Below are 9005 nucleotides of genomic sequence, written 5' to 3' on the forward strand. Positions count from 1 at the left end.
AAATTCCAACAAGATGGCGCGCCACCATACTTCAACAAGCTTTACTAAATCAATTTTTGACATTCAGGTAATTGTTTATAATAATTGGTTACTAAAATGTGGTCCAAAAAGTATTACCTTAGATATTTCGCTTGATGCATTTTATGCTGGCTCTGGTATGCCAGCTGCGGTGTTCGCAAAAAAATCAACTGTCACTTTTTAACTTCAAAGCAAGAAAACCACAACCAGAAAACTAAAAAAAATTCCTTCAATGCGGCCTAATGCTGTCAGAATATTACGAAAGTAAAATGCACCAAATGTAACACTTTTCTATGTTTCGTTCCAAATTGGAACTGTTTCCAAGAGTTGCACAACTCGATTTTTATATTGGGAAAGACAAAGAATTTATTATTTTTGTTGATTTGTAAAGAATACCCTGTTTTTATTTTGTGTTTAGTTTTTCCTTTGTATAAATTTGACTAAGGGTAGTTCCTATTCGTGTTTCCTTCTGTAGACGAGGATAACCATTGTTACATTCCGAAATTTTTATGTTATGTGTGGGTGACTTGTTTATGTGTAATGGATTATGAGTTGCATACGTTCGGAAACGTTATATTTATTACCGTATTATTTATCGGATACGTTATTATTTATTATTTACATTTTGTTTGTTTATAACATTTTATTGTGTTATTTCACATTCTGAGTATTCCTTTTCTTTTTCCTTTTAACTCCTATCATATTAAAAATTTCTTCTTTTGCTTTTGAGAGGGTGTCATAAGTTCCAGATGTTATTTTGCGCAGACGTAATTTTTTTAGATATTTTCGATTTTTTGGTATAAAAGACCGTTCAAGTTTCTTCTCGGCCTCTCTTTCTTATGATATTACCAGAGTAATACGCGTTTTCGAGTGATAAGAATTTTTTTTTGGTTGGTTCGCCATTTTTGGATTTGGTGTAAAATTTTTCCAATCCATTTTTGTGGGATTCATCAGTCGGAATAAAATTTTGGAAAAATATTTTTCTTTTACCAAATTGTACGGAGATTCCGGATTTCAACGTATTTTATAAAATTTCTTCGTTCTTCTGGTTAAACCTGGAACATCAGAGGTAAGCATTTTTGTAAGATCTTTATTAAATATTTTTGATATTTTCTTCTACCCTTTCATATACTTCATTAAATTTTTTTAAAACTAATAGTCTACTAAATCTATTTTTCAAAAAAAAAAATTTTCTAACTACTTAAAAAAAAAAATACTAACTACTTAAAAAAAAGAAAAACTATCCTACAAACAAAAATTCTTAAATCTAATATTTCCATGTTTAATTTTTTTAATTTCTATATCCAGGTTTTTATTGAGGGGACCAACTTTTAGCATCTCTTTTGGAACCATTATCCTTCCTTGGATAATTTTCGTTACATTCTAAAGATTTTGAAAATTATTTTTTTTTTGAACGAAACAAAGAATATGACTTACCTTTCCTGAATCACCAGAATTTGTTGCTGAGGATTTATTTCGAATCAGACCGGTGATCAAGACTTGGAGTAAAGGTCAGATAGAACAACATATTATTATTTTGATCATTGAAGAATTTGTATGTAATATATATTTTTTTTTGTATCCGATTTTCCTTAAGAAAATCTTTAAACTGTTTAAACGAATATTTCATTTTGTACATAATTTTTTTTTTCATTTAAATTTATTTTTGTGAATTCTTGTTTGGCGAGATTTTTTTATTCTATTTTTGGGCGTTACTTTTTTATATATATATAATTTTTGATTTCACGTTGAGCTCAACCATACGGAGTCAGATGCTGGTTAATTTTTCATTTTCATTTTTTTGGTATTTTGATTTAAATCCCCTTTTAGTTTTGATTTTCATTTTAAAGCTCGTATACATCAATATAGTTCTTTTTTTCTTTTCTTTGTCGAATTGAACCTAAAAGTTTACGGTTTTATAATTTTGTTATTAATTTTTTTTTACCTGTTATTTACGGGAGTTTTAATAAATTTTGTTTGCAACTCAAAACTTATTTTGTTGAGCGTTTATGTTGGGTGTGTTATATGTTTATATCACGATATTCCATCATCTCACGTCGCAGTTCGTGTTGTACGCGGGGTTAACTGTGTAAAAAATATAAATAAAAATTAAATTAAAATAATTTATATTGATAAAATCAAGTTAAACCCCCATTAACTTTATTTACCCAATATAAATTACTTTAATTTAGCTTCTTTATATTAAATCAAAGCTAGAATAATTTATATTATTACTTACATTGAAAGTTTTCAGTTAAATAATAAAATCAAATTTAAATTTAACTGAAAAATATAAATAAAAATTAAATTAAAATAATTTATATTGATAAAATCAAGTTAAACCCCCATTAACCTTATTTACCCAATATAAATTACTTTAATTTAGCTTCTTTATATTAAATCAAAGCTAGAATAATTTATATTATTACTTACATTGGAAGTTTTCAGTTAGATAATAAAATCAAATTTAAATTTAACTGAAAAATATAAATAAAAATTAAATTAAAATAATTTATATTGATAAAATCAAGTTAAACCCCCATTAACTTTATTTACCCAATATAAATTACTTTAATTTAGCTTCTTTATATTAAATCAAAGCTAGAATAATTTATATTATTACTTACATTAGAAATTTTCAGTTAGATAATAAAATCAAATTTAAATTTAACTGAAAAATATAAATAAAAATTAAATTAAAATAATTTATATTGATAAAATCAAGTTAAACCCCCATTAACCTTATTTACCCAATATAAATTACTTTAATTTAGCTTCTTTACATTAAATCAAAGCTAGAATAATTTATATTATTACTTACATTGGAAGTTTTCAGTTAGATAATAAAATCAAATTTAAATTTAACTGAAAAATATAAATAAAAATTAAATTAAAATAATTTATATTGATAAAATCAAGTTAAACCCCCATTAACTTTATTTACCCAATATAAATTACTTTAATTTAGCTTCTTTATATTAAATCAAAGCTAGAATAATTTATATTATTACTTACATTAGAAATTTTCAGTTAGATAATAAAATCAAATTTAAATTTAACTGAAAAATATAAATAAAAATTAAATTAAAATAATTTATATTGATAAAATCAAGTTAAACCCCCATTAACCTTATTTACCCAATATAAATTACTTTAATTTAGCTTCTTTACATTAAATCAAAGCTAGAATAATTTATATTATTACTTACATTGGAAGTTTTCAGTTAGATAATAAAATCAAATTTAAATTTAACTGAAAAATATAAATAAAAATTAAATTAAAATAATTTATATTGATAAAATCAAGTTAAACCCCCATTAACTTTATTTACCCAATATAAATTACTTTAATTTAGCTTCTTTATATTAAATCAAAGCTAGAATAATTTATATTATTACTTACATTAGAAATTTTCAGTTAGATAATAAAATCAAATTTAAATTTAACTGAAAAATATAAATAAAAATTAAATTAAAATAATTTATATTGATAAAATCAAGTTAAACCCCCATTAACCTTATTTACCCAATATAAATTACTTTAATTTAGCTTCTTTATATTAAATCAAAGCTAGAATAATTTATATTATTACTTACATTGGAAATTTTCAGTTAGATAATAAAATCAAATTTAAATTTAACTGAAAAATATAAATAAAAATTAAATTAAAATAATTTATATTGATAAAATCAAGTTAAACCCCCATTAACCTTATTTACCCAATATAAATTACTTTAATTTAGCTTCTTTATATTAAATCAAAGCTAGAATAATTTATATTATTACTTACATTGGAAGTTTTCAGTTAGATAATAAAATCAAATTTAAATTTAACTGAAAAATATAAATAAAAATTAAATTAAAATAATTTATATTGATAAAATCAAGTTAAACCCCCATTAACTTTATTTACCCAATATAAATTACTTTAATTTAGCTTCTTTATATTAAATCAAAGCTAGAATAATTTATATTATTACTTACATTGAAAGTTTTCAGTTAAATAATAAAATCAAATTTAAATTTAACTGAAAAATATAAATAAAAATTAAATTAAAATAATTTATATTGATAAAATCAAGTTAAACCCCCATTAACTTTATTTACCCAATATAAATTACTTTAATTTAGCTTCTTTATATTAAATCAAAGCTAGAATAATTTATATTATTACTTACATTAGAAATTTTCAGTTAGATAATAAAATCAAATTTAAATTTAACTGAAAAATATAAATAAAAATTAAATTAAAATAATTTATATTGATAAAATCAAGTTAAACCCCCATTAACTTTATTTACCCAATATAAATTACTTTAATTTAGCTTCTTTATATTAAATCAAAGCTAGAATAATTTATATTATTACTTACATTAGAAATTTTCAGTTAGATAATAAAATCAAATTTAAATTTAACTGAAAAATATAAATAAAAATTAAATTAAAATAATTTATATTGATAAAATCAAGTTAAACCCCCATTAACTTTATTTACCCAATATAAATTACTTTAATTTAGCTTCTTTATATTAAATCAAAGCTAGAATAATTTATATTATTACTTACATTAGAAATTTTCAGTTAGATAATAAAATCAAATTTAAATTTAACTGAAAAATATAAATAAAAATTAAATTAAAATAATTTATATTGATAAAATCAAGTTAAACCCCCATTAACTTTATTTACCCAATATAAATTACTTTAATTTAGCTTCTTTATATTAAATCAAAGCTAGAATAATTTATATTATTACTTACATTAGAAATTTTCAGTTAGATAATAAAATCAAATTTAAATTTAACTGAAAAATATAAATAAAAATTAAATTAAAATAATTTATATTGATAAAATCAAGTTAAACCCCCATTAACTTTATTTACCCAATATAAATTACTTTAATTTAGCTTCTTTATATTAAATCAAAGCTAGAATAATTTATATTATTACTTACATTAGAAATTTTCAGTTAGATAATAAAATCAAATTTAAATTTAACTGAAAAATATAAATAAAAATTAAATTAAAATAATTTATATTGATAAAATCAAGTTAAACCCCCATTAACTTTATTTACCCAATATAAATTACTTTAATTTAGCTTCTTTATATTAAATCAAAGCTAGAATAATTTATATTATTACTTACATTGGAAGTTTTCAGTTAGATAATAAAATCAAATTTAAATTTAACTGAAAAATATAAATAAAAATTAAATTAAAATAATTTATATTGATAAAATCAAGTTAAACCCCCATTAACTTTATTTACCCAATATAAATTACTTTAATTTAGCTTCTTTATATTAAATCAAAGCTAGAATAATTTATATTATTACTTACATTAGAAATTTTCAGTTAGATAATAAAATCAAATTTAAATTTAACTGAAAAATATAAATAAAAATTAAATTAAAATAATTTATATTGATAAAATCAAGTTAAACCCCCATTAACCTTATTTACCCAATATAAATTACTTTAATTTAGCTTCTTTACATTAAATCAAAGCTAGAATAATTTATATTATTACTTACATTGGAAGTTTTCAGTTAGATAATAAAATCAAATTTAAATTTAACTGAAAAATATAAATAAAAATTAAATTAAAATAATTTATATTGATAAAATCAAGTTAAACCCCCATTAACTTTATTTACCCAATATAAATTACTTTAATTTAGCTTCTTTATATTAAATCAAAGCTAGAATAATTTATATTATTACTTACATTGGAAGTTTTCAGTTAGATAATAAAATCAAATTTAAATTTAACTGAAAAATAGAAATAAAAATTAAATTAAAATAATTTATATTGATAAAATCAAGTTAAACCCCCATTAACTTTATTTACCCAATATAAATTACTTTAATTTAGCTTCTTTATATTAAATCAAAGCTAGAATAATTTATATTATTACTTACATTAGAAATTTTCAGTTAGATAATAAAATCAAATTTAAATTTAACTGAAAAATATAAATAAAAATTAAATTAAAATAATTTATATTGATAAAATCAAGTTAAACCCCCATTAACTTTATTTACCCAATATAAATTACTTTAATTTAGCTTCTTTATATTAAATCAAAGCTAGAATAATTTATATTATTACTTACATTAGAAATTTTCAGTTAGATAATAAAATCAAATTTAAATTTAACTGAAAAATATAAATAAAAATTAAATTAAAATAATTTATATTGATAAAATCAAGTTAAACCCCCATTAACTTTATTTACCCAATATAAATTACTTTAATTTAGCTTCTTTATATTAAATCAAAGCTAGAATAATTTATATTATTACTTACATTAGAAATTTTCAGTTAGATAATAAAATCAAATTTAAATTTAACTGAAAAATATAAATAAAAATTAAATTAAAATAATTTATATTGATAAAATCAAGTTAAACCCCCATTAACTTTATTTACCCAATATAAATTACTTTAATTTAGCTTCTTTATATTAAATCAAAGCTAGAATAATTTATATTATTACTTACATTGGAAGTTTTCAGTTAGATAATAAAATCAAATTTAAATTTAACTGAAAAATATAAATAAAAATTAAATTAAAATAATTTATATTGATAAAATCAAGTTAAACCCCCATTAACTTTATTTACCCAATATAAATTACTTTAATTTAGCTTCTTTATATTAAATCAAAGCTAGAATAATTTATATTATTACTTACATTAGAAATTTTCAGTTAGATAATAAAATCAAATTTAAATTTAACTGAAAAATATAAATAAAAATTAAATTAAAATAATTTATATTGATAAAATCAAGTTAAACCCCCATTAACCTTATTTACCCAATATAAATTACTTTAATTTAGCTTCTTTACATTAAATCAAAGCTAGAATAATTTATATTATTACTTACATTGGAAGTTTTCAGTTAGATAATAAAATCAAATTTAAATTTAACTGAAAAATATAAATAAAAATTAAATTAAAATAATTTATATTGATAAAATCAAGTTAAACCCCCATTAACTTTATTTACCCAATATAAATTACTTTAATTTAGCTTCTTTATATTAAATCAAAGCTAGAATAATTTATATTATTACTTACATTGGAAGTTTTCAGTTAGATAATAAAATCAAATTTAAATTTAACTGAAAAATATAAATAAAAATTAAATTAAAATAATTTATATTGATAAAATCAAGTTAAACCCCCATTAACTTTATTTACCCAATATAAATTACTTTAATTTAGCTTCTTTATATTAAATCAAAGCTAGAATAATTTATATTATTACTTACATTAGAAATTTTCAGTTAGATAATAAAATCAAATTTAAATTTAACTGAAAAATATAAATAAAAATTAAATTAAAATAATTTATATTGATAAAATCAAGTTAAACCCCCATTAACCTTATTTACCCAATATAAATTACTTTAATTTAGCTTCTTTACATTAAATCAAAGCTAGAATAATTTATATTATTACTTACATTGGAAGTTTTCAGTTAGATAATAAAATCAAATTTAAATTTAACTGAAAAATATAAATAAAAATTAAATTAAAATAATTTATATTGATAAAATCAAGTTAAACCCCCATTAACTTTATTTACCCAATATAAATTACTATTAATTTAGCTTCTTTATATTAAATCAAAGCTAGAATAATTTATATTATTACTTACATTGAAAGTTTTCAGTTAAATAATAAAATCAAATTTAAATTTAACTGAAAAATATAAATAAAAATTAAATTAAAATAATTTATATTGATAAAATCAAGTTAAACCCCCATTAACCTTATTTACCCAATATAAATTATTTTAATTTAACTTCTTTATATTAAATCAAAGCTAGAATAATTTATATTATTACTTACATTGGAAATTTTCAGTTAGATAATAAAATCAAATTTAAATTTAACTGAAAAATATAAATAAAAATTAAATTAAAATAATTTATATTGATAAAATCAAGTTAAACCCCCATTAACTTTATTTATCCAAACGTGCGTCTCCAGGTGATAAAGCTATTTTGGTCCCTGCTAAAAATTTCGTTATTTTTTGTGCTTTGTTAAATTTAAAATCGTTTGACGCATTTGGCGTCATACCATGACTGGGCCCATCTCTTGGGTGGTCGTTCTGGTGGTCTTCTTTCTATTGGTTTCTCCGTAATGCATATACGCGCCAGCCGATGCTCGTCCATTCTCTCCACATGCTTTCATTTCCTTTTTCCCGTCTTGGACCACTTGACCATGTCTTGAACATTACGTTTTTCCTTTATTAATTTGTTGGTCTGTCTATTTCTCACTGTCGCTGCCAATATGTTCCTGAACACCTTCATTTCAATTGTCCTTGTTTCCGCATTCTTTACTTATGACCATACATTTAGTTCACTATTTATTATATCGTTTGGCGTTGATGTTGAACAGATGTACAAATCGTATCAAATCATCCTCCTTGTTCGCTATTAGTACGTCTTCCACATTTCACGAATTTCCATGCCTCCGTCTGGTCCTGAGGTTTTTCTGTATTTAAGTTTACCGAGGAGTACCTTCAATTTTTCTATTGGTATATCCATTTTATCTTTGTTTGTGATATCCGGCATTACGATGTTTGGGACTTGGTTCGAGTTGGGATGTATTTATTCAGCATGTTCTATACTCGTTTCTGAGCACCGTAAAATCGTTATACATTCCCTTTGGATAGCTTTACCAATAGCTTTCCTTGTGGTTTTTTTATGTTTCGATTGGTTCTGTTTCTTACTTGTTCGTATTTGTTATATTCTTCTTCGTTTTGCTTTTCTCCTTTGCGAGGTCTTTCTTGGCTTTCTTACACTATTTACTTTTCTAGTTCTTAGTGCTTTTATAACAGCCATTTTCACATTGATTCCCACATTTCGTCTGCTGATTGATATAAGTTATAGGATCCTCCAGTAGTTTCCTATTAATTAGTTCAACTGTCCTTTTTTTTGCTTTTTAGTGATTTTCATTTCTAGATT

The sequence above is a fragment of the Onthophagus taurus genome, chromosome 7 (assembly GCF_036711975.1).
Source record: "Onthophagus taurus isolate NC chromosome 7, IU_Otau_3.0, whole genome shotgun sequence".
NCBI classification, from domain to species: Eukaryota; Metazoa; Arthropoda; class Insecta; order Coleoptera; family Scarabaeidae; genus Onthophagus; species Onthophagus taurus.